This window comes from Hypanus sabinus, chromosome 30, assembly GCF_030144855.1.
Source record: "Hypanus sabinus isolate sHypSab1 chromosome 30, sHypSab1.hap1, whole genome shotgun sequence".
NCBI classification, from domain to species: domain Eukaryota; kingdom Metazoa; phylum Chordata; class Chondrichthyes; order Myliobatiformes; family Dasyatidae; genus Hypanus; species Hypanus sabinus.
This window is the reverse complement of record NC_082735.1, coordinates 39,996,797-40,023,990: the sequence shown is the minus strand read 5'-3', so window position 1 is coordinate 40,023,990 and position 27,194 is coordinate 39,996,797. Positions and strand designations below refer to the sequence as shown.

The window sequence follows — 27,194 nt, the reverse complement described above, 5'->3', positions numbered from 1 at the left end:
TGCAGCTCGAAGGAGTTGTATCTCAATAAATAAATAATAAATATATAGTTCCATGATAAGGGATCTAGTACTTCCTGGCATATATGTCAAATAAACTCTTCTTGGACTTCCAGCCGGGTACAAATATCGATTTTTAACTGACGTTTCAATGACTATTTCTGCAATCTTCATCAGGGATGATGCCTGGTCATGTTCAGTCAGGTGGTATTTATACCCTATCATCCATCCGTCATGATTTGTTAGTCCCACCTTGTTTACAATCAAATTCCAGTTCTTACTTGGAGTAAGACCTTCATCTTTGTTAAAATTCTTTTCCTCTAGTTTTATTTCAATAGCTTCTTTCACTAGGTGGCCTCAAAAGCTATTGGCGCTATACAGTAGTTTTGTGCTGTCAAAGTCAATCTTATGGCCATTGTGAATGCAGTGTTTCTTCTACCACCGATTTCTCCAGGTGCACCTCCTGTGCTCCTTGATGCGTGTTTTTACCATGGCCGATATACGCTGCTTGGCATTCACAGGGAATCCTGTAAATGCCAGCTATCTTGATTACCAGGTCATCTTTGACTCACATAAACTGTGATTTGAGCTTCTTTACAGTATACAGATCCTGTTTACAGTTCCTGTTCTATAGATATGCTAAGTATGCCCACAGGAAAAAGAATCCCAGGGTTGTATATTCAAAACCCGGACTCCAGCACCATCAACGCAGGTTCCAACGACCATGGACAGCTTCAAAGTGATTGCGCAACCACCGACTGCGACTCCAGGCTTGAACTCCAGGCCGGGTCTTCACATGCTGCAATTGTGACTCCTGTCTCCCCTTCCCCCACCACCACTCTGCAATCCCCTCTCCCTCAGATCCCATCGTCAGCTCCTGGGCCCTCAGAGGCTCCATCTTCCTCTCACCCCAACTCTTCCCTCTCCACTGACACTACCAGCCTCCCTCCCCCCTCTGATCCCATCTCTCATCCATGCCGAGTCTTTACCATTCCCTCCGACCTTCAGCTCTCTGAGGCAGAGTGCTCTGTCCTCAGTAAGGGCCTCAGCTTTGTCCCCCTTCACCCACACCTCAGCGAGTTCCGTGTACGCCATGACACTGAACTCTTCTTCTGCCGGCTCCGTCTCCGAGCTTACTTCTTGGACAAGGACTCTCCTACCCCCACCGATGACCCCTTCTCCTGTCTTTAACCCTCCTCCTCTTCATGGACACCCCGCTCTGGTCTTCTGCCTGCTCTGGATCTCTTTATTGCTAATTGCCGACAGGATATCAACCATCTCAACTTCACCACAGCCTGTTCCACTTCCAACCTAACTCCAAAAATCTCTGAGTATCGCTTCTTTCAGTTAGTCCTGACGGTCTTGGCCCGAAACGTCGACAGTGCTTCTCCCTATAGATGGTGTTCCACCAGCACTTTGTGTGTGTTGTTTGAATTTCCAGCATCTGCAGATTTCCTCGTGTTTACCCAGGGTCGTATGTGGTGACATGTATGTACCCTATAATAAATTTTACTGTGAACTTTTTCTCCACTTTATGCAACAGTGACATTGAAAGAGAAATTCTGTAAATGGTAGCAGCAAGTATTCTTGCATTTTCCTTTACATCGATTTTCATAATGCATTATGTTATAGGAAACTAATGAATTAATCACTTTAAAGGACATTTTAATTTTATTCCAACACGGTTTCTCATAATAAAAATGGTCTTGGGTTCAAGTAGGGAAACAGACGCTGATCTGAGGAGAACCTAATTAGTAAGTGTTAATGCCATTAAACTTTCAGCTTGATGTTTAGTTCGCACTGATGCGCCTATGATGGGTCTTTGCAGCCTTGACTTTAAAGGAAAATACAGTGGATTCTAGTTATTTGGGACCATTTAAGTTTGGCCCAATTAAGTAGCTAGTCCAATAACAAATGATGTACTAAATGAAATGCAGAACAAAATGGAACACTACCAATAATACTACAGTAGTATAAAACTGTATTAGGTCGTAATAGTTATCAAGAGTAACAGTGTATGCTGTAGTGTTCTTTTGATTGACTGTTAAATGAACAAAATCAGCTTAGACACCTCGTGTAGATAATGGACTGCCTCCATACAATGCTTACAATGATTGCATTCTCCAAATTTTCATTTTAACATTAAAGATAATTGTATAGTTCCTAACTTGTTGAAGCAGTGAAGCCATTTCATTTTCACTCCTGGCTGTTTCTGGCATCTCCAAGCCTGAATGCTTGAAACCTCAGTGGGCAAAACAGTTCTGAATTGTCTTGCTGTTTATTTCTTGCCAACTATCAATGACAAAAATCATTGCTTTTTGAACATTAAAAAACATATAGTCTAGATTGGTCTGTGTACAGTGCTCCGTTGGTTCACATGTGGATAAATTATGAAACCATCTTTTTCACTTCTTTTATGTCCTTAATGTTTGCTTCTCATCTTGAATGTGATTCTGGAACTGTTGCAGCCTGTTTGGAGATTGAGTACTTTGGTGCTCTGCAGTTGGAGAGGATTCTGGGAGGCAGAGGCTGTGTGAGTGAATCTCGTGGTGAGAAAGCTGTAAGATGGCACACAAGCTGATGTTTGCCCCCCATTTTGCCGAAGATCGTTTCCATTATATGCCAATTAAAGCGACAGGGACAATTTGAAACATCAAGGCGAGTGCGGAAGTTTGGAGATCTTTTAGGGGCTTCAGCATTCTGCAGTCTCTGAAGGGATTTTGGGAGGCAGAGACGGTGTGAGCTAACCCTTGTAGTAGGCAGGATTCATGATGGGGCACAGGCTGATGTTTGGCTTCATTTTGCCAATTTAAGCACTGAAGGAGATTGAAGCAAATGCAGAGGGCAAGCACTGGCTGCTTGCCTTTTGATTGATTGCTTGGTACCAGAGAAGAGAGAGCCTACTGCTGCGCCTGGAGAGTGTCACCTAGGTTTTTTTTTTCTGTGTTTTGCAAGTGGACGTGGACTACACACTTTTTTTCAATCTTACAGTTTTTATAACAGGTGTAACACTTACCCAAAAAGGCTGGTATATGTCTAGGGGAAACGGAGTTCCAGCAACTCACCAACCCACCTCCCGTTCGCGCAGGTGCTGTGAGAATCGAGTTTATGCCTCGCGCCCACCAACAGTATCAAACCCACAACAAATACTGTTATGAAATACACTTTAAAGAGTTTACTAAAATTAAGAGAGTATTAGGCAATACTATATATATAAAAGGAAAAAAACAAAAGGCGCCAACTTATCAAAGTTCAGTCTGTTTAGTGCACTCGTTGGAGCTCAATCATCGAACCAATTGACCCATCCGACCGCCACGCCGTTGCACCTGGGGCCACCCCGGTGGTCTTATGAGCAGTCCAGCACACGTCCACCTTCCTCGGCGTCCTCCTCCCGACTCCCCTCACACCAAAAACCCGCGAAAACCCCTCCCCCAAGTTCCCAGCATCACAAGACACAATGACATTCCCCATTGATTAACAAATGAATACAATTACCATATCAGCCATTCTAAATCGAAACAACGGCGAGAGGAACACTTATCTGACAAAGAAGCATTCCTGCTCGTAACAAACCAAAGAAGCCATTTTGAGTAACATACACAGGACATTTTATACAGGCATTCCCCTAGTTATGTGTGTCCGACTTATAAACAACTCGTACTTATGAACAGAGGAAGGAGAAAGCTGTCCGACATTTTAATTTGGATCATGACGCCATCCACCATTTTAAGTCGTTGCTTTTAACACTGTGTTGAGTGTGTAACTTTGTATTTGGCTTAAGTTTTTCTTAGCAAGATTCACCATGCCCCCCCCCCCCCCGCCTTTCCAGTCAGCATCTCCCCCCGCACCCCCACTTGTCCCATTTAACCTGTCTCAGTGTGAGTGGACTTTAGAATCCAGGGGAGCTCAGGTCAAGGCCCGCTGCCTGTGGCTGCTGCTGAATCCGCAGTGCTTCTGTTCTGTTGATGGAAAACGATTACAATTGAAAATAAATTGGAAACAATAAAGCGATTGGTAAGAGGTGAAACACCATCAGTCATTGGAAAAGCATTGAGCTACAGTCAGTCAACGATCAGAACAATTTTAAAGGATAAAGTGAGAATAATGGAGCATGTGAAAGGCCCTGCCCTGATAAAAGCTACAATTATTACTAAGTAGCGCACTGATTCAATTATACATATGTTTCTTAAGTGTTTTATATGCATAGAAAGGTAAAATATATACTATATACTAAGACAAATGTTTGACTAACTGACGCGAAATAATTCTGGATGTACCTGTTCCGACTTGTATACAAATCAGACTTAAAGACGGACTCAGGAACAGAACTAGTTGGTAACCCAGAGACTGCCTGTACTGTTTTTTCGCCCAATTGTCATTTTTTTTTGTGCGGGGAGGTGGGATTTGGGGGGAGTCAATGTGCCTGATTCATTTTCTTGGTGTTTTTGTGGGGAAGGAAGGTTTTGGGGGTTGATGATCATACTATCTTTCTTGGTTTCATGGCTATCTAGAGAATTGAGGAATTTCAGAATTGTATGCACTCAGAGCCTGCTTACTGCTGAGGATGCGTTCCATGGAGGTGGAGTGCTATGTGAATCAGTGCTGTGTGGGGTCATTATAACATTACATAAATGGATATGTGTGCCTGATGTAAAAAAAAATCAAACCTAGGATATATATTTTATGTCTACACAGTAATTCGTGGAGCAACAAACACGCAAATAGGCCTAACATCAGTGGAGCAGCAACACTGATGTTAGCAGAGCGAAGCGGGTGTTGGTTACATCTTGGGGGAGGGACCAGGCTCCTCGAGCTTTGGCTTCTTCTTCAAGTAGGCATTGAGATTTGACTGCCTTTTCTTAAGTTTCCTCTCATGAAGTAGTTCTCGGAAGCAGGAAATCATGTCGAGAACACCTCTCTTTGTCGTATTGCTTTGCTCCCACTCAGGGTCATTACCAATGAACATTGCAAATTTCAAAGAGGTGCCACCAGCTTCCAAATGTTGGATCACTTGCAGTTTCACATCCACGCTGATGCTTTTCTGAGACCTCCTAGGTGTACTACCCTCACCAGAAGTTGTAGGCCATTTTCAAGACTTTATGGATGGAAAAAAGAAATAAATAGGCAAGAGAGCAAAAACGTTTATATGTGGGAAGGCAGGACATGAGCTAATATGTGAGTGGCTTAGAGCGTATGTAAAGCACTGCTCTCATTGGCTGATTGAATATTTACTGTAATTAATGGTGGCTGCTCTTGAGAATTTGTAAGTGTTGTTCAGAATGAATTTTTGACATTTAAAAAAATTTCAATAAAGAATCGAATAACCGCTTTGTAACGAATCAGCACTATACAGGGTAGTGTTATGTGGGGTCTGAGTGTACTTTGATAATAAATAGATCTTTGAAACCATACACGCAACCAGTACTATTTAAGAGCTAAGCAATGCACATGATTGATGCTAGTTAGAAACCATTCAGCAACAGTTTTACTGTCCCAGTTAAGTAGCATAGTGTCTGAAATGAATGAGGAAATCTTAATTATTTTTAAAATTAGTTTTTGTTCTTCAAGGGTTGTGCCAAATAAGCAGCTGCGCTGATTAACTGGTGGCTCAATTAACCAGAATCCACTGTCTAGCGGATTAAGTGAAAGTGCAATGCAGGTGCACAATAAATTGCAAGATCATAACTAGATTGTGAGGTCAGTAATCTATCTTATCCCACTAGGGAACCATTCAGTAGTCCTATAAGAGCGGGATAGAAGCTGTTCATGAACCATGTGGTCGTACGTGCTTTTGGGCTTCTCCTCAGTAGGAGAGGAAAGAAGAAAGAATATCCAGGGTTGGCAAGGTTTTGACTGTGCTCTGTCTGGGGGGGGAAACCTTCAAGTCCCTTTTAAAGTAACACAAGCAAGATACTGCATGAACTCAGCAGGTCGGGTAGCATCTGTGGAGAGGAGTAAAGTAGTCAAAGTTTTAGGTTGAGACCCTTCATCAGGACTGGAAAGGCCAAAGAGTCGAGAGCAGCAGAGATCCGATTGAGAGCAGTGAGAGGATCTTGCTGAACACTCATCAAGGAGAGGACCTGTGTGTTATTCTGGATATCCAGCCTCGGCAGAATCTCTTGTGTTTGTAAGTTCCTTTCATCCAAGTGTAATTTTCCTGGCTGACAGTCTTTCTTTCCATGTCTGCTCTTCACCTGGCTTCTTCAACAGATAGTCATCAGCATTATTTGCTTTTTTAACATAGCAAATCGACTGCTAAAGTGCAACTTGCTAGGATTTAATAGTTGTTAAAGTTAGTAGACAGAATGTTTGCTGCTCTGGGAACTTAAAGGTTTCTTAAGTGTTCAGCAAGATAATGAGTAATTCACTTGAAGCTGGGAATAAGCTTGAGAAACTCAGATCATAGTGAGCAAATTTTAGTAGATGCTGAGAGTCCTGTGTCAATCTCTTGTCAAAACAGGAAGTGTCTCTAACCTTGACCTCTTTTTTTTTTAAAAGAAAAGTTTGTTCAATGCCAACGGTGTACAAGAGGTCAGTCTTACTTGTGGGAAAGTTTAAAATCTCTGCACTGACATGGAAAAACAAATGGGACCTGTAATGTCAAAGTTCAATTAGAATAAAAATCTGGTTGCATGTGTTTTGGAAGGACTAAAATGATCAAAAGAATAATTGTATTCATTTTCCTGAATGTTCAGATGTGGCTTATAAAGGAATTTGAATATATCCAGCATGGTTAAATGTGGAATGAATTTTCTGTTCTTCCCCTAAAGGAATAAGCAGTATTTGAATAAAGCATGCATAAACTTTCTGATTCTACTATAGAATTTTGTGAATAAATCATGCGAGAGTCGTTTTATGTGCTTAACAAAAGCCACAGTCCTTTATCGTTCCATTACGAAAAAGCAGTCACCTCACACTGACGTCATTATGACAGGCACCATCTCTTCAACACAATTCAATGACAGTGTTTGTGAATTACGTACAACAGTTTCTATCATGAACAATATGTGTCATCTCTCACCCACTACATGACGCTACACAGGCCCCTCAGAATTCACCAAAGCCAGCATTGTAAGTCTGCTTGGAGCTCATATGAGCCACTCAACTTGGGTCCTGTGTGCTGTGGTTGAAGAAACAGTAGGAGCCTGTGGCTGTTCTAGGGGTGTGTTGACATGCACATGATTGTGTCGTGATGTAGGGGATGTCATAGAGGAACCATCCAGGTCTTGGTGTGTTAGTTTAAAGTGATCTACAGAAATATATTTGGGTTTGCCCTTCCTATCTACAATAAAAGTCTTTTCGCTCCATTCCAAATGTGGAACTCATTGTAAGGGGGTTTAAAGGGGCATTGATGTGCATCATGGCAAACAAAATCGAATAAGGTAGAACATAGGTCAACTGGAACCCAAGAATGCTGTATCCCATGATGGGAGGTAGAAATAGGTGTAAAAGAATTGAGTTTACTGAGGAGGGCAGATGCCAACCAGGTGATCGTGGCATCTGATGTGGCTGCCTGTACACCAACTTAGCTGCAGAGAAATGCAGGTCCTCTTTTGGAGACATCCTGAGCCCCAGCAGGACCCATGGGAGATGATCATACCAATACTCATCTGTCAGGGAGACCCTCAGAGCAGCCTTTAAGGAACAGTGAAAATGCTTGCACAGGCCATTGGACAGCAGGTGATAGACTGTGGTGATGCAAGTTAATGCCAAAGTTCTGGGTCATTAAGACCCAGAAGTCTGTCATGAATTGGGGCTGCGATTGCTAGAAATATCAGATGGAGTGCCTGGTGGCATGGTTCACTATGGATAATGCATGAAACCAGTTGGGCGGGGGGTGTGAGGTGCTAAACAGGTTAACATTGGTGTGGACAAACTGTAACTCGGGGACTTTGAAAAGTATCAATGGTGTCGAAATATGGTTAAATTTTCGCCCACTGATGCATATTACAGGCTGTATTCCAATCTTGTACATCCTTCCTAAAGCCATGCCACACAAACTTTAAAGGAACCCAGTTTCTTTAAACCCTTCCCGCCTAGATGAAGTGGTGAATGCGGGCTCACTTTTGACATTTAAGAAAAATTTGGACAGGTATATGGATGAGAGGGGTTTGGAGAGATACGGCCCAGGTGCAGGTCAGTGGGACTAGGCAGAAAAATGGTTTGGCACAGCCAAGTAATGTTCTATGGTTCTAGATGTGAAAGGCTGTGAATGTAGTTAAAAACAGTACACCTCCAGTGTGCAAGAACAATTGGATGAGGGCATCCAGTTAAGACGTCACACAGGAGAGAAACTCCTGCGTCCCTGAACTTGATGTCAGCCAATCGCAGGCCCGTGACTGCTGCTTTGTAAGCCTGGATCTCTGAGTCAGCTGCCATGGTTAGCCCCACTATGTAAGGCATTGATGGTGGGCTGTGAGAGGCAAACAGCCACAGCATTATTTTTTCCCTTTTTGTATGCTGTACATCAGTCATGAGTTCTGAAACGTGGGGATGGTGGTGTTGCTGCCATGCAAACCAAGGGTCTGATGCTTTGGCCATCAAGGAATGAACACTGAAATGTTGACCCTATCAGTAGAAGATGAAAATGACGGATGGCCAGATAGAGATGGAGAAGCTTGCAGTCAAATGTGCTGTACTTCCTCTCAGGGAGCGAAGTTGCGGGCTGAAGAAGGCAAGCAGCTGCCACACACCTCCAACCAACTGTTCATGTACAGCATAAGAATTTCTTTAAAAATGAAACAAGGATGGTGATTGCCCAGGATAGATAGCATGTGGTCCAGTAGTTCTGAAGGCCAAGCATCAGCTAGGCCAGGCAAGAAGAGCAGCTGTTTGGTGGGCTAAGCCTCACAGTCAAGAAGTCTATAAAAGTGAGTTTTAAGAGCGATATGTAGTTGCAAGAAGAAGTTTGCAAAGCCTTTGCAATTACCTGGTTTTCTGCATTAATTACTGTAAATTCCGGACTACAGAGCGCACCTGATTAAAAGCCGCACGCTCTAATTTTAGAAAGAAAATCAATTTTGTACTTGTACAGGCCGCACCGGATTTTAAGCCGCAGGTGTCCCACGTTGTAATATGAGATATTTACACAGAAAGATACTACACGTGAGGATTTTTTAACTTTTAATTAAATCCGTATGGTAACATAAACAAATACATATTGCAAATGCTTTTTTTCGAACAGTGCCTGTAACACAGCTACTTTTAAATATACATAAGTATCGATAACACACAAATTACGTTGAGTATACTTTTTTACTGAACAGTGCACAAACAACATTCCAATATCTCCTAACGACTGGTAAAAAAATATAAATATACTGCAGCCTATCAGGAAAAGTTATTGGTCGCCTTCTTCATCTTCCTCCGCTATCTTTGTTTGAGTGAATGTGCGGAAGTTAGCAAGTTTTTCCTCATGGTCGGGAGGGAGCTGCTGACACAGAGTCGTGCGTACCCTGACGGACAGGCCTTTTCGTCTCATAAATCTAAAACACCACGATGGCCCACCTCTAAAATCTTCGATTTTCATTTTGGTGGCGATTGCTTTAGCCTTCAGTCTGATCTGCACGGTGGAAACACCGCGGCCGCCTGCTCTCTGTGTGTTAACCCAGTCTTCAAGAAAGTTTTCAAGTTCGGGCCATCTGCTATGATTACCTCTGAAAGCTTTTGTCGTCTTTTTGCATTGACTCAGTTCTTCACGCTGGCGTCTCCACCGTCTCACCATCGATTCATTTATGCCAAGATTATGTGCAGCAGCTCGATTTCCTTCTTCAACCGCCAGATTGATCGCCTTTAACTTAAAAGCTGCATCATATGCTTTTCTTCGAGTGTTCTCCATGTTGATGAGGGTGAGTACAAATGACTGATTTACAATAATTTAATTGTGAAAGTGCGCTTGATTTATCGTACAATTTCATTGGACCTCTGTGAACTACTCATCAATTTTATTGGTCTACTGTTACGAGGCAAAATGTTTTTGGCGGCATGAAAAAAAAACATGCATTAGCCGCACCGTAGTATAGGCCGCAGTGTTGCTGCAGTGTTCAAAGCATGGGAAAAAAGTAGCAGCTTATAGCCCGGAATTTACGGTACTCATAAGATGTGGTCTGATCTTCATCTAAATTATAATACAATCTGCCTAACCTAATAAAACACAAACAATTGTATTACTTCTCATCAGGCGGTGCAGGCTCGAAGGGCCGAACGGTCTACTTCGGCACCTATTGTCTATTGTCAGTATTGAGTACACTATTTAAACAATCACAGTCTAGGTTCAAAGGAGTATGGGAACCTCTGGGATATTGCCTTCTTCAATAGCTATTTGGAGTTGGGCGTTTCAATCAATGAGATGAGATTGAAGGAGTGGGTTGCAGAGGTGCCCTGCCCTATTCAGAAAGAAAGTCAGGTTACTGACAGAGCATCCTCTTCCCAAGAAAGATCTGTTTATGTGCACTGTGCCTTGATAAAACAATTGTCAAAGAAGTTTAGAGGAAGAATTGTAGAGATTCATGAAGCTGGAAAAGGCTACAAAAGCATTTCTAAAGACCTGAGTGTTCATCTACAAATTGTCTACAAATGGAGGAAATTTGGTGCTGTTGCTACTCTCCTAAGTGGGCATCCTGCAAAGATGACACCAATGCTGAAGGAGGTGAAAAAGAACTACAGGATAACAGCAAAAGACTTGCAGAAATTTCTAGAACTTGCTGAAGTCTCTGTTCATGTGCCCACTATAAGAAAAACACTGAACAAGGATGGTATTGTTGGAAGGACACCACGGAGAAACAACTGCTCTCCAAAACAAAACATTACTGCAGATCTCAAAATTGCAAAGGACCACAACGCTTCTGAGACAATGCTTTGTGGACAGATGAGACAAAATTTGAACTTTTTGATAGAAATGCACATGGCTACGTTTGGAGGAAAAAGGGCACTGCACACCAACACCAAAACCTCATCCCACTGTGAAGCATGATGGAAGGAGCATCATAGTTTGGGGTTGTTTTGCTGCCTCAGGACCCGGATAGCTAGAAATTGGCAAGGGAACAATGAATTCAAAATTATTTCAAGACATTTTACAGGAGAGTGTCAGGATAGTGGTTCATCACCTGAAGCTTAACAGAAGTTGAATGATGCAACAACATAGTGATCCAAAACACAAGAGTAAATCAACAGAATGGTTTTAAAAAGAAGAAAATTCATATTTTGGATAGCCAAATCAGTCTCCAGACCTTAACCCAATTAAGATGCTGTGGCATGATCTGAAGAGGGCTGTTCAAGATATCCCAGTATTATAGATGAACTGAAACAGTTTTGTATGGAGGAACGGTCTAAAATTCCTCCTCATCATTGTGCAGGTCTGATCAGCAACTAGGAAACTTTTGGTGGAGGTTATTGCTGTTTAAGGAGCTTCTACCAGTAATTAAATACAAGGGTACACATACTTTTTGCAGCCTGGACTGTGAATGATTTAATAACATCTTCAAAAAAGAATCAGAAAGTACAATTGTTTGTGTTATTAGTTTAGGAAGATCATGTTTCTCTATTATCAGAAGCAGAATCAATTTAATATCACTTGCATATGTTGTGAAATTTGTGTGTGTATGTATAAAAGAAAGAGAATGAATGAGAGAATATGAAGTAAATAGTTAAAATAAAAAAATGCAAAAACAGGAAAAGTTAAGTGAGGGTAGTGTTCATGGGTTCAATGTCCCTTTAGGGATCAGATGGCAAAGGGAAAGAAGCTGTTTCTGAATCGCTGAGTGTGTGCCATCAGGCTTCTATGCCTTCTTCCTGATGGCAACAATGAGAAGATGGCATATCCTGGCTGATGGGTGTCCTTGATGATGGACATTACCTTTCTGAAACACCACCTCTTTCAATCATGTGCAGTACTTCCCAAACCAGAAAGTAATACAGCCTGTCATAATGTTCTCCACGATACATCTGCAGAAGTATTCGGGTGTCTTAGGTGATAAACCAAATCTCCTCTCACTCCTAATAAAATATAGCACTGTCTTTCTTTATAGCTGCATTGATATCAAGTCAAGTCACTTTTTATTGTGATTTCGATCATAACTGCTGGTACAGTACAAAGTAAAAACAAGACGTTTTTCAGAACCATGGTGCTGCACAAAACAGTACAAAAACTACACTAAACTATGTAAAAAAAAACAGAAAAAACTACACTAGACTACAGACCTACCCAGGACTGCATAAAGTGCACAAAACAGTGCAAGCATTACAATAAATAATGAATAAGACAATAGGCACAGTAGAGGGGAGTAAGTTGGTGTCAGTCCAGTCTCTGGGTATTGAGGAGTCTGCTAGCTTGGAGGAAGAAACTGTTACATAGTCTGGTTGTGAGAGCCCGAATGCTTCGGTGTCTTTTCTCAGATGGCAGGAGGGAGAAGAGTTTGTATGAGGGGTGCGTGAGGTCCTTCATAATGCTGTTTGCTTTGCAGATGCAGCGTGTAGTGTAAATGTCTGTAATGGCGGGAAGAGAGACCCTGATGATCTCAGCTGACCTCACTATCCGCTGCAGGGTCTTAGGATCTGAGATGGTGCAATTTCCGAACCAGGCAGTGATGCAGCTGCTCAGGATGCTCTCAATACAACCTCTGTAGAATGTGATAAGGATGGGGGGGGTGGAAGATGGACTTTGCTCAGCCTTTGCAGAAAGTAGAGACACTGCTGGGCTTTCTTTGCTATGGAGCTGGTGTTGAGGGACCAGATGAGATTCTCCGTCAGGTGAACACCAAGAAATTTGGTGCTCTTAATGATCTCTACTGAGGAGCCATCGATGTTCGGTGGAGAATGGTCACTCAGTGCCCTCCTGAAGTCAACAGCCATCTATTTTGTTTTGCTCACATTCAGGGACAGGTTGTTGGCACTGCACCAGTCCATTCGCCACTGCACCTCTTCTCTGTAAGCTGTCTGGTCATTCTTGTTGGGACCTTGTTAGATCCTTGGATCTTAACACCCAGGAACTCGAAATTGCTCATTCTCTCCGCTTCTGACCTTCTATGAGGATTGGTTCGTGTTTCCTTCAGTAAGACCAAAGAACTGATTGTTGTCTTCAGCCAGGGTAGGACAAGGACTGATGTTGAGAGCAAGGTTGTTGCTGCAACACCACCAAACTAGCTGGTAGATCTTGCTCCTGTACGCAACGGTTGTATCATCAGCAAATTCATAAATGGCATTTGAGCTCTGCCTAGCCACAAATGGAGAGTACAGCTGTGGGCTAAGTGCACATCCCCCCATCCCTGAGGTGCTCCAACGTTGATCAAAAAGCAGGTTTCATCACCAATCTGCACAGATCCCGTTTAGGAAGTCAAAGATCTAATTGCAGAGGGAGGTACAGAGGCCCAGGTTCCATAGCTTATTGATCAAGACTTGTTGGAATGTTGGTGTTAAACACTGAGCTATAGTCAATGAACAGCCTGACATTGGCCTCTGAGATACTGATCACAGGGTCACCGGGTGCAGCAGGGATCTTTACAGCTGTAGTTGTATTCTCAAGTCAAGTCAAGTCAACTTTTATTGTCATTTCGACCATAACTGCTGGTATAGTGCATAGTGAAAATGAGACATTGTTTTTCAGGACCATGGTTTACATGACACAGTACAAAAAGCTAGACAGAATTACGTAATAAAAAAAAAACACAGAGAAAGCTATACTAGACTACAGACCTACACTGGACTGCACAAAGTGCACAAAAACAGTGCAGGCATTACAATAAATAATAAACAGGACAGGAGGGCAAGGTGTCAGTCCAGGCTTCGGGTATTGAGGAGTCTGATAGCTTGGGGGAAGAAATTGTTATATAGTCTGGTCGTAAGAGCCCGAATGCTTCGGAGCCTTTTCCCAGATGGCAGGAGGGAGAAGAGATTGTATGATGGGTGCATGGGGTCCTTTCAAAGCAGGCCTAAAATGCTTTGGTAGTGAAGCATTGTTGCCATTCATGCTATTGGGTTTCACTCTGTAGAAAGTAACAACCCTCAAACCCTGCCAGACTTGACGTACGTCCAATGTCACCTCCAACCTCGCTTAGAATTGTTTCTTCACTCTTGAAATAGCCCTCTGTAAATCCTGATATTTTTGTGCAGACCTGGGTAACCAGACTTAAGTGCCACAGATCTTGCCCTCAACACACGACAAATCTCCTGCTTCATCCACGGCTTTTGGTTTGGGACTGTATAGCAAGTTTCCGTGGGCACGCAATCATCCACAGAGGTTGTAATGAAGTTAGTAACAACTGTGGCATACTTGTCCAGATTCAAAGATGGAACCCTGAATACAGTCCAGTCCACCAATTCAAAGCAGCCCTATAAGGATTTTTGTTCTTCCCTTGTCCTTACCTTAGTCCTCTCTTCTGGTGCTGCAGTCTTCAGTCACTGCCTATACTCAGGGGGTAGAAGTACAGCCAACTGATCAGACTTCCCAAAACGTGAGTGTGGGAATAACTTGGTAGGCATTCTTGATGGTGGTGTAACATTGATCTAGTGTGTTGTTTCCTCTAGTACTACAAGTGTTTTGTTGATGGAAGTTGTTTAGTGACTTTTTCAAGCTGGCCTGGTTCAAATCCCCCAAAATGATGAAGGCATCAGGGTGTGGTGTTTCATGCATGTTGATCACATTGCTCAGATCATCTAGAGTTTGTTTGATATTGGCCTGGAGTGGAATGTACACCGCTACCAAAAAAATCACTGAAATCTCCTACAACAGGTAAAATGGACTGCACTTAATTGCAAGATATTCCAGGTCTGGTGAGCAAAATTGGGACATCACTGACACATTGGTATACCAGAGGGGTTGATCATGAGTCATACACCTCCACCTCTGCTTTTGAGAGACTTGACAGTCCTATCTTTATGGTGTATAGTAAACCCGGCAATCTGAATTATTGCGACTTGGATAAAGGTCAGACCACATTTTATGAGTAATTAAAACAGAAAACAAGGTAATTGCAAAGGGTTCACAGACTTTTCCTTGCAACTGTATTTATCACGTTTAGGTGAGTGTTCAAGCAGATTCGCTACTCTGGCTGTTAGGGAACTAAATTCAGGCTGCTATTACATATTAAATTTGGTATTGTCCACGGTGATTTCTCACAGTGCGAATTGTGCTTCTGCCAGTGAAAACCATGCAGTAGCATACTGCTCCCAAAACTCCAGAAGTTTCAAAGCAACTGTGTAATTGACACGTGACTCTGGAGTTCTCCGAGAGTGTCAGGGTCACCAGTACAGGATTTTGTGAATAAACTTGCGTGAGTTGTTTTATATGCACGATGAAAACTGCAGCCTTTTACTTCTATTAGGAACAAACTTAAAGCAGTCGCCTTCCACTGACATCGTTACAGCAGACTCAACAACTCAATTATGGTGTTTGTGAATTGTAGAACAGCAGTTTCTATTATGAACAATGTCATCTGTTAGCAATTACATTATTCTACGTGACACTTGGAAAAGTAACTTTAAGAGTCAAAAACAAGAGGTGTTTATTCTGTGCCTCCAGAGTGGATTCTCTTTTGGGCCCCAGTAGTGTAAGAAAATATGTTGGAATTGGGTTTTATTTGTGGAAATTGTAATCAATTTTAATGGGATGGATATTGGTAAATATATGTTTGATATTATGAAATTGATTTTGAATGTAAGGAATGCATATTTCTGTCAACATTTCCAGCATTCTGCAGTCGGACAATCTGTGTCGATGTTTTACTTTGGTTGTCTATCTTATTCAGTACTGATTGACCTTTGTTGCAACAGAGGGCAGCTGAATTTTGTCGGTTCTGCGTTCATTTGTGATTTTGTCTGTTAATATATCGGCAGGAAAGTTTAGAATTAAGTACAGAATTAATAATCCTCATCCTGGTGATACTGGTGATTGGGTTCACACGTGGTCATCTTGGTGAAGATATAACTGCTTTTCATGTTTTCTTAAACCTGTGTATGAAATTAGAGGGGGAAATGGGAAATAATTTCTTATCCCCAACCTCTGAAATTTTATAAAATCATAGAATAAAGTTTTGGTTTTATTATTTTTTGATTACAGATATACAATCTTGTATTTGTCCACAAGTACAATCTCAATGTTCAAAAACACTCAAATGAAGAAATGCCTGTGATATTTTTATAGGTCTTTTGATAATGCACCTTTCATCTTTATAAACTTCAGATGTACAGGACATGGTATTTGCATTGTTATCTTGAGCAAAACGTACATCTCATTATGTGGCATGTCTTATAAAACAGCGTAAATTGTGGGTTCTGTACCATACCATCTTAACTAAATACTCCATCACAGAAGCCATGGATTAGGTTCAACAGCACTCATGCAAGCCAACTTCTCGTTTTCTCTCAGATGCTGTGGATCTGTGAAGTCAAGAATGGGAAGACAAACAGTTCTCCATTGGCACTTTACTGAAGTCTCCAGTTGATTGCCTGGTATGGATTTTCTGACTAATTTTGGAAGACATTGATACCATTGTAACTCTGGAAAATTTGATTATAGCAGGTGCTTTTTCCTACACAAAAAATCTTAAAGTTATTTACAACAACTTGATCTGAGAAAACTGCTGCAAATTTTGCATTGTTGATATATTTAGGGTTAGGGTTAAGGTTGTTGTCAGTTGGATTCCAGAAGATCCCCAAACAAAATTAATATCTCTTAGACTGGGAAGTTTTTGCCTTGGGACAACAGGATCTCTGGCATCTTCCAGACAGGTTCAGAAGAACTGGGGAAAGAAGCAACAGACATTTGGAACCAATAGTTTCTTCAGATTGGAATGAAATAATTAGGAATGTATCATTAGGTTCTTTGAACCTGTTTGGCCAACAAATTAGATCTTAACTAATCTTTTTGAACTGCATTTTTCAACTAATCTCATTATTGATCCTCTTGTCCACTAATGGCCTATTTATTGTCTTCTAACTGTAAATGGATACAATGTTCCTCTGGACCATAGTGCACCCATAATACATATATACAACACATAAAATAAAATATTACCACAAATAAATTAATAAAATATGATCCAAAATACATGTGAAGTGAGCAAGTCAGTAGCTGGCTGACCTAGTGATGAGACCTTGGTGGTGGCAGGGTATTTGTTAGTCTCAGAGTCTGGGAGAAGATGCTGCCAGTCCTAGTCCTGATGCTCCTGTACCTCTTTCCTGACAGAATATGGGTCAAGGGTGTTGTGAGATGGCAAGAATCCGCAACAATGCTTTTGGCATTATTTTGTTCTTTACCATACTGAGCAATGGAGCATTCATTGAGTTGAAGTTCAGAATTCCAAAGAATTTACAGCCCACTGTTCATCCAATTGTTCAACTGGGGTAATCTATTTTAAAATTTGTCTTTATTCCCTCTAAGAGGAGTAGAAGTAGGGGCGGCACTATATTGTAGTGGTTAGCGTAACACTCTTGTAGCACCAGTGACTCAGGTTCAATTCCCGCTGCTGTCTGTAAGGAACTTGTGCATTCTCCCTGTGACTAAGTGAGTTTCCTCTGGGTGTTGCAGGCTCGTTGGACTGGAAAAGTCTGTTACCACAATATATCTCTTTAAAAAAAAAATTAAAATACTTGGTGCTTGTGATCTAATGAACATTAAGTTCTAACTTGTTTTCAGAGGTTTAAAGGAACCGGTATTTTTTTAAAAATCATTGTCAAATGTATAGTGAAAAGTTTTGTTTTGTATGCCATCCGTATAGATTGTTTCATCACATTGATGCACTGAGCTAATACAAGGGATGGTAATAACAATGCAGAATAAAATGATACAGAGAAATTTTGCAGTATACACAGGCAACGATGAGGGTGATTGTCAAAAATTCCTTCTAGTACAGAGTATTCTAAAATAATGGAGCCCAAAAATGAGCTGATAGTTATACATCAAAAATTATGAGTGAAGCAAGAAGAGACCAGTTCTTGAATTCATATATGTTGGTTGTTCTATTTTATCCCATCTAACACCATCAGAGCTATCCAGGATTGCTCTGGAGTCTGTAGTTAATTTCGTAGACACTGCTGTATGTGAGACCTGAGAGAAAATCCTAGATGAACACTTTCAACTCCACTGTGTCTGCTTGAAAATTCATCCAATTTTGAGTGGAAGATTAGTGTTCTAAAATAGAAACAATTGAAAGGTGCTGTAGATCATGAGCAGGGCAGGTATCTTCTGTTTATAGAACATGGAATATAGAATAGTACAGCACATTACAGGCCCTTCGGTCCACAATGTTGTGCCGACCCTCAAACCCTGCCTCCCATATAACCCCCTACCTTAAATTCCTCCATATACTTGTCTAGTAGTCTCAAAGACTTCAGTAGTACTGACCTGCTCACCATTATCATTCAGTTAATGGTGTTTTACTGGTTGTGTAACAGTACCTACCATTTTTCAGAGTCGGGTTTAATATCACTGGCATAGGTTATGGAATTTGTTTTCTAGCAGCAGTACATTGCAATATGTAATGATAACTGTGTAATAGTGCAAAAAGAGAGGAAAATGTAGTGAGGTAGTGTTCATGTGTTCATTGTCTATTAAGAAATTTGATGGTGGAGGGGAAGAAGCTGTTCCTAAAATGTTGTACGTGTGTCTTCAGACTCCTGTACCACCATCCTTATAGTTACAATTAAAAGAGGGATGTCCTGGATGATGGGGGTCCTTAATGATGGATGCCACCTTTTTGAGGCATCAGCTTTTGAAGGTGTTCTAGATGCTTTTGCCTAAATTATTTGGTAGCAATGGGAAGGCAGAGCATGGTATGGATGTATGTGTTGGTGATGCTTGAAAATGAACAGATTCTTGGTAGTGTGAGTTAGTCAGTGACTGTGAAAAGGTGGGATCAAGAAGTGTTTCTATATTTGTACTCTGGCACTGTTCAGTAAAAAAGATCTTGATTAATACACTAGGTAATGATCCTCCCATTTGAGACATAAATAAAGCCTCTTTTGAAGCAATGGCCTAGTTATGAATTAATTCTGTCTCTCTCTTCCCCCCCCCCCCTTATATTTGCCACATTTTCCCTGGCCTCATGTCTTTTTCTTTTGTGGTTTCCAATTCTCGGAACATTTTCCTGTAGCTGACCATAGAGCACTTCAGGATAGGGTCAATAACCGGAATTAAGGTTACTTGTCCACTTCTGAAATCCTAAAGCAATTGCAGTTTACTGAATGCCATCAAAAAAGAGATGATTGGCACTAGAGCTCACTTAAAGATCCTGTAGTTATGATTATTGGCTATAAAAATGCAAATATTCTTTTTTTTTTACAATGGCAGCCTTTGTTAAACTCCTATAGCCAAGCTTTTTAAAGCTTAGTGATTTGTAGTTTACACCAGATAATGAACTGTTGTTTTCCCTATCTATTATGATCTAGATTATTCGTAACAACTATAATATTTTATTAATAGATGCTACAGAACACCAAGCTAATATAGTGTTTTTTTTTATTATTGTGATTCCTGATGGGTCATGTTGAAGATTGCCTAAATGACCAGTGTCTACAGTAGTATGATGGATTCCAGTTAATTGGGACACATCAGGCCCATTACATTTTGCCCCAATTAAGCAACTGCCTAAATCAGCTGAAGTTTCATGGAAATATCTAAAAAGGTATTAAAAAAGACAAGCTACCATTTAGCTGAGCAACAAGTTATATATTAAAATAAAAAAGGAACAAATTAGAACAGTATCAATACTAACTACTGCAGTACTCTGAAAGTGTATTAGTTCCTAATAGTTGTTGACAGAGGAATTTATCCAGTGTATGCTGCCGTGTTCTTTTGATTGACTGTAAATGAGCACAAACACCTAGTGCAGATAATGGGCTACCTTCATATAATGCTTTCAACAATTGCATCCTCCAGATCTTCATTTTCATTGTAACATTAAAGGTGTTTGCCGATACCTTCAAATTCTTTTTAGGTCCTAACCTGTTGAAGTAGTGAAATAGTTCTGTGTATTTCTTGTCAGCCATCAGTTACGTATATCACCACTTTTTGAATGCAAACACATACATCTGATGCTGTTTAAAAACTGTTTGCTCCAAGCATGGTGTAGTTTCTAATGGCCATACAAGTACATGCAGCTGACACCACTTAGAAACTGTTTGGCATGAGTCTCCTGTCCCAATTGTGTGCCCTAGTGTCCCAAAAATAACAAAGGGAATCCTGGCTATTTTCTTGATTAGGTTTTGTTCTTTAAGAACAAAATTGTTCCAAATAAGCAGCTGTCCTCAGTTACTAATGATCCAAATAACCAGAATCCACTGTACTTGCAAAGGCCTTCTGCTCATCTGATATCAAGATTCACACATTTCTATGGTACATGAGCATGGGTTCAACTGTTGCAGTAGTTCAAGCCCACAGTGCTGCTTCAGAAGAGACACAGGCAGTCCTCGGGTTACGTACGAGTTCCGTTCCTGAGTCCGTCTTTAAGTCGGATTTGTACGTAAGTTGGAACAAGTACATCCGATATTATTTAGCGTCAGTTAGTCAAACGTTTGTCTTAGTATATAGTATATATTTTACCTTTCTATGAATATAAAGCACTTAAGAAACATGTATTCCAATAATTAAACCACTGTGTTGCTTAGTAATAATTATAGCTTTCATCAGGGCAGGGCGTTTCACATGCTCCATTATTCTCACTTTATCCGCTATCCTTTAAAATTGTTCCGATTGTTGACCGACTGTAGCCTGACACTTTTCCAATGACCAATGGCATTTCACCTCTTTCCAAATGCTTTATTATTTCCACTTTATTTTCAATCGCGATTGCTTCCCGTCAATGGAACTGAAACACTGTGGACGGCGGGTTCCGACCTGCGCTGGCTCCCAAGGTCTGCTGGGTCCTAAACTGCACTGCACCGAGAGAGATTAATTGGGACAATTGGGGGCTTTGCTGGGTTTGGGTATTTGATCCTCCACAATTTTCCACATGGGAATTTAAGCTGGAGGTGGCAGTGTTTTTTTACGAGGTCGAGTTGTGTGCTCGACATTAACCCGGCAAGGATGGTACGGGAGTCACTGGATCGACATCAACCTGGCATGCTCAGGAACAGTCTGTCACTAAATTGAACTTGGGAACCTCTGTTCTCTAGCCCGATGCTGATCTGACTGCGCCACCAGCCAACCGGAACCTGGTGGGGGGGTGGGCGGGCGGGGTCAGGGTGAATCTTACTAAGAAAAATTTAAGCCAAATACAAAGTTAAACACTCAACACAGTGTCAACAGCAATGACTTAAAATGGCAGATGGCGTTCTCCTTCCTCGGCTCGTAAGTACCAGTTGTCCGTAAGTCGGATGTTCGTAACTCAGGGACTACCTGTATTGTGGATCACTCTTCAATTGCCATTACTTCTGCAATTTATTCTTCAAATAATAGCTTATTGTTGCCTTGAAACTGCAATGCTGCCTGGCCACATACTAACTGAATTGCTCGGTGTGCAGCTGGAATTTTCTTTTATATAATGTTAATATAATTTTGAAATCATGTTAATATAGTTTTGAAATACTCTAATTGTGTTAATGAATATAATCTATAAATTTTCTAAATAATAAATGTATCACAACCTTTACTCTGGAACATTTTAGAGCTTCAATATATTTACATTGTCAGTTTTTCAAATTAAAACAGTGCTACAAATTGTAACAATAAACACAGAATGGAAGTCAGCAGCTCGTTGATAATAAACTGGTGGCTTGCTGAGTGCCGATGCTATCTAAGTTTAAAAGTTTATGCAACCTGAAAGATTTCTTTGTCATACTATGTTTCATTATACCCATCCATTAATATAAAATCAGAAGTATGATTTATTTTAAATTTTCATTCTAAATATTACAAAATAAAATATTACAGCTCAGAGCAATGGTTGGTCCATGCAGCAGTATAAACAACAGAGGGAATGTTGAGTGGTAGAGACTTCTATTCAGTGTTCAGTAGGGTGCCACAGTAGCATAGTGGTTAGTGTAATGCTTTACCCCAGGGGTGGGCAACCTATGGCACAAATTATTTTCCAGCATGCATTATTCATTAATTTGAGGCCAAACATAACTAGATGTATTTAAGTGGATAATTCCATATTTCAAGTTTCTTCTGGCATTTATCTGGCCCACCGTCCGCTCATTAATACGTGATCTGGCCCACAGAAGCAAAAAGGTTGCTGACCCCTGCTTTACCCCTTGTGACATACATTGGCTATTGACATTTCATTTTAAAAAATCAGAATAAACAGGGTTTGCTTGTATCTTACTAATAGTTTAAATTGTTATACGTGCTGCAAATCCTTGTAGCTTGTCAGACTATCATGAAAGTGTATAAACATGATTTCAATCTCCTATCAAGTCTGTTGAAGAAATCATTAGTGTATGGTTAAATTGTGATACTAATTTACTTGATGTGGAAAGCGGTCAGTGGCAAAAGACTTCTCAAAGTTCACCTAAGAATCCAGTTATTGGTCATTCTGATGACGTCCCAGTTTACTGGTTTGGTTTTGATAAAAACCGCCTGAGGATCTTGTTGGCCTTCCACTCAGCACATATTATGGCAGTAGAGATGATCAACAGTGTTATGTGTCACTGGGGATGTTGTGCAGTTTCAGTTGGCTTGTCCAGAATGATCTATTTCTTTGTAAATGAGAAGATTGAGGGCTGTACTGTTAGAAGTTTGTGATTATACACGTGTTTAATAGAGCGAGAAAGGAAGAAATGCTTCCACGTTAGGTGGTCAAAAGTGGGGGCCACCAATATGAGATGTTCATTTTCAGATCTTATAGATACTTCTGAAAAAGAATCTTGGTTCAAAGATTAGTTAGCACTTGGAGTTTAGTGTCTACAGAATTGTTTGTCAGATTGGTGTTAGATGTATGTAGGGGGAAACACTGAGAAAATGTATCACAATCTGCTGATAAAGAAAATAGAATTAGTGTTGATGACCTGTGGTACATGGAACTATTGAGTGGATAGGCTGAATGGTCTGTCTTGTTCTGTATTTGGCTGTCACCATATATGGTACAATATAGAGCTAGTTTTTAAACATGCTTCTGAATGTATCCTGGAGCTGAAAGGATTGGGAGTGAATCAACACAAAGAACACAGATTATGGGCTAAGAACCACTCCCAATGATACTGGCTCTGATATGAAGGCAGTATTAAACATTATGAAACCTTGAAAGTATTTATGAAAATTCTCATGTAGCCAATGGATGCCCATTATGATTTGCAGCTGAGGGCAAGTCAAAGTGTTCTTTGCAAATTGTAGCAATGAGTCATAGGAACAGCCATTTGAAACACATTTGATTACTGAAGTTGATTGGCATGTCAGTTTTTGATCTCATACATGAAGAGTTATTGCATGGCAATTGGCTTTAGCAAAACAATGAAACTGAGGTTCCTAATAATCTGAAGATTCAGCAAATTGGAATGCCTACTCTTAAGTCTTGTTTTTGTTTTTTTTTATTTCTTGCTTTCTAAGTAGTTAGTTCAACAGTCAATTGTGGTAAAGGGTTTCATATTCTAATACAGTCGACCCTCCTTATCTGCAGGGGATTGGTTCCGGGACCGCGCCCCCCCCCCCCCCCACCCGGATACCAAAAAACGTGGATGCTCAAGCCCCGTATTTAACCCGTCTCAATGCAGTGGGCTTTAGGACCCAGCGGAACCCCAGACCTTACTTAACCTGTCTCAGTGCAGTAGACATTAGGACCTGGCAGTGGGCCTCTGAATCCGCAGTGTTTCTATTCACGAAAATGATCAAGATCACAATTGAAAATAAGGTGGAAGTAATAAAGCGATCGGAAAGAGGTGAAACGTCATCGGTCATTGGAAAAGCGTTAGGCTATAGTTGGTAAACAATTGGAACAGTTTTAATGGAACATGTGAAAGGCCCTGCCCCGATGAAAGCTACAATTATTACTAAGCAAGGCAGTGATTTAATTATTGAAATACATATGTTTCTTAAGTGTTTTATATGCTTAGAAAGGTAAAATATATACTAAGACAAACATTTCACTAACTGGGGCTACATAATACTGGATGTACCTGTTCCGACTTCAAAGCTGACTTAAAAGAGACTCAGGAACAGAACTCATTCATAACCCGGGGACTGCCTGTACTTTTAAATCATCTCTAGATTACTTATAATATCTAATACAATGTAAATGCTATGCAAGTAGTTGTTATACTGTATTGTTTAGGGAAAATGACAAGAAAAAATAGTCTGTACATGCTCAAGCGAGTGCTGGAGAGAAAACTTCTAGGTTTAAATCCGCGGATAAGGAGGGCCGACTGTATTTCTTTAGGCAGAGGAAGCAATTCTAATTTCCTTTTAATTGTTCTGGTGGTAATTGTGTTTTTGTCACTCATTAGATTGCAGCCAGTAGAAACATTCTTATTGAATTACTTCAGGAAAAGTGATGAAAAATCAAGTCATAAACATGAGGTTCTTGTGCTGGAGATCCAGAGTAACACACACCAAATCCTGGAGGAACTCAGCATGTCAGGCAGCATCAGTGGAGAGGAATAAAGAGTTGACATTTCAGGCTGAGAAAGTCAATTGAGTTAGTTGAGAAAGAGTGAGGTTAATCGGAATAATATTTCTCTAGACATTGTGTAAGCACATTGGAATTGCCTGTCACCTTTTTATTTGTCAGCAATTGCAGAAAATAAACCAATACTGGGATATCCTTAGTTGTGTAGGTAACCTCTTTGTGCAAGAGAGGTTAAGGTGGGTTGTAGAGAAAGACATGGACAAGTGTCAGAATTTCTGTCTTTTTTAAAGACCAGATAAGAGTAGTTATAAAATTTCAATTTTTCTTTTGTTTATCTTTGGGCCTGGGCTGATAATCTGACAAATTCTAATTGGTTTCCAACCATTGTAGTTTCAGAAATCAAAAGCTGATGCCAGTAAAATAATGATGATGTTGGAATGCAGTAAAAACTCATTTGGTTCATTAAGATCTATTTTGAGAAGGAGCACTACATTTTTGCTCAGTCTGACGTGTAATTCCAATGCCAATGTAGTAAGTTCTTAACTAACCTCTGGCATATCTTTCACGTGAGATATGTGACCTGGAGTTCAAGAAGGCTGGAAATGTGGAGCAAGTCCTTGATTGACTCCATTTCTCACTGATCTCGCCAATTAAAGCTCCAGCAAGACTGAAATCAATGAGGACAAGAACAGAAGGGTGTTCAGTGCCTCTCACTCTCCCCCTTGCTCGCTGTTCCCGAAGGAAGGGGTCTGTGATTTGGGTCTTAGGGAAGGTTTAGTCGATTTGTGGATTGGACTCTGCAGTTCATGTTATGTGTTTGTGGTTACTCCTTTGTTTTTATTGCTATTTTGTGCTTGCAGCCCTGCAATCATGGAACAAAACAGTACTAAATTGAACTAAACTAGAGTGAACATTCCTAGACTGTTTTAATGACTCTGTGGTTTAATATTCTGTGTTTTTCACTGTTTTTTTTTTGCCATTTGCTTGATTTGCTTTTTTTTGTATATTGGGTGTTTGATGTTTAGTTTGAACAGATAGCACATCTGTTTCATAGCTGTCTGTGGGAAAACGAATCTCATGGTTGTATACTGCATACATACTTTGAATCTTAATACTTGTAGAGGAATTCATCCAGTGTATACAATCAACAAAATCAGTGCAGATAATCGTATCACAAACAAGAGAAAATCTGCAGATACTGAAAATCCAAGCAACACACACAAAACACTGGAGGAACTCAGCAGGCCAGGCAGCATCTTATGGCACAGACACAAGGAAATCTGCAGATGCTGGAAATTCAAATAACACACACAAAATGCTGGTGGAACACAGCAGGCCAGGCAGCATCTATAAGGAGAAGCACTGTCGACGTTTTGGGCCGAGACCCTTTGTCAGGACTAACTGAAAGGAAAGATACTAAGAGATTTGAAAGTAGTTGGGGAGGGGGAAATGCGAAATGATAGGAGAAGACCGGAGGGGGAGGGATGAAGCTAAAAGCTGGTAAGGTGATTGGCGAAAGGCCTCAGGAGAAAGAAAGGGAGGGGGGGAGCACCAGAGGGAGATGGAGAACAGGCAGAGTGATGGGCAGAGTGAGAGAAAAAAAAACAAACAACTAAATATTGTCAGGGATGGGGTAAGAAGGGGAGGAGGGGCATTAACGGAAGTTAGAGAAGTCAATGTTCGTGCCATCAGGTTGGAGGCTACCCAGCCGGTATATAAGGTGTTGTTCCTCCAACCTGAGTGTGGCTTCATCTTGACAGTAGAGGAGGCCATGGATAGACATAACAGAATGGGAATGGGATGTGGAATTAAAATGTGTGGCAACTGGGAGATCCTGCTTTCTCTGGTGGACCGAGCGTAGGTGCTTTGTTATGGCACAGAGTACAGACAAAGTTTCAGGCCGAGACTGCAACATATTGTGTGTTTTGCAGGTAACAGACTGCCTTCATATAGTGCTATCAACAATTGCATCCTCCATAACTTCATTTTCATTATAACATTCAGGATGAGAGCGGTGAATCTGGAATTTGTTGCCACGTGTGGCTGTGAAGGACACGTCATTGGGTAATTTAAGACAGGTTGAAAAGTTCTTGATTTGTCAGGGCATGAAGAATTACAGGGAGAAGGCAGGAAATTGGGGCTGAGAAGGAAATGGATCAGCCATGATGAAGTGGTGTGGACTCAATGGGGCAAACGGCATAATTCTGCTTCTATATTTTATGTTCTTATGATTGTCAAGCCTTCACGTTCTTCATAGTTCCTAACTTGTTGAAATAGTGAAATTGTTTCTTTTTCACTCCCGGTTATTTCTGGCATCTGCAAGCCTGAATGCTTGAAACTGCAGTGAGCAAAACAGTCCTGATTGTCCTACTGCCTATTTCTCACTATCAGTGACAAAAGTCTCTGCTTTTTAGACACAAATACACGCAAATGACACTATTTACAAACTATTTAAAATTAATTTTTAAATAAAAGCTATTTAACCTGACGCTATTTAAAAAGTGCACGTTACTGACGCTAGTTAGAACCTGTTCAGCAATTAAGCAATCCTGTCCCAATTAAGAGACAATGTCCCAAATAAGTAGGTGAACCCTGGCTATTTTCTTGATTAATTTTTGTTCTTTAAATGTTGTCCCAAATAAGCACTGCCCCAATTAACCAATGGCCCATTTAACTGGTATACAATGTATTTATATTTATAGAGTT

The 27,194-nt window shown here is 40.7% G+C and overlaps 1 protein-coding gene across 5 annotated transcripts in view; it reads left to right on the top strand.

Moving 5' to 3' along the window:
• LOC132383599 (phosphatase and actin regulator 4-like) overlaps nt 1-27,194 on the top strand; it is a 300,611-nt gene that overhangs the window by 112,739 nt on the left and 160,678 nt on the right. For 4 of the 5 annotated variants that reach the window (XM_059954780.1, XM_059954785.1, XM_059954779.1 and 1 more), the window contains exon 2: nt 16,358-16,440. The exons of the other annotated variant lie outside the window; for it this stretch is intronic. The gene's annotated coding sequence lies outside the window, so the exon portion shown is untranslated. The remainder of the gene's footprint in view (nt 1-16,357; nt 16,441-27,194) is intronic. 5 annotated transcript variants of the gene reach the window in all.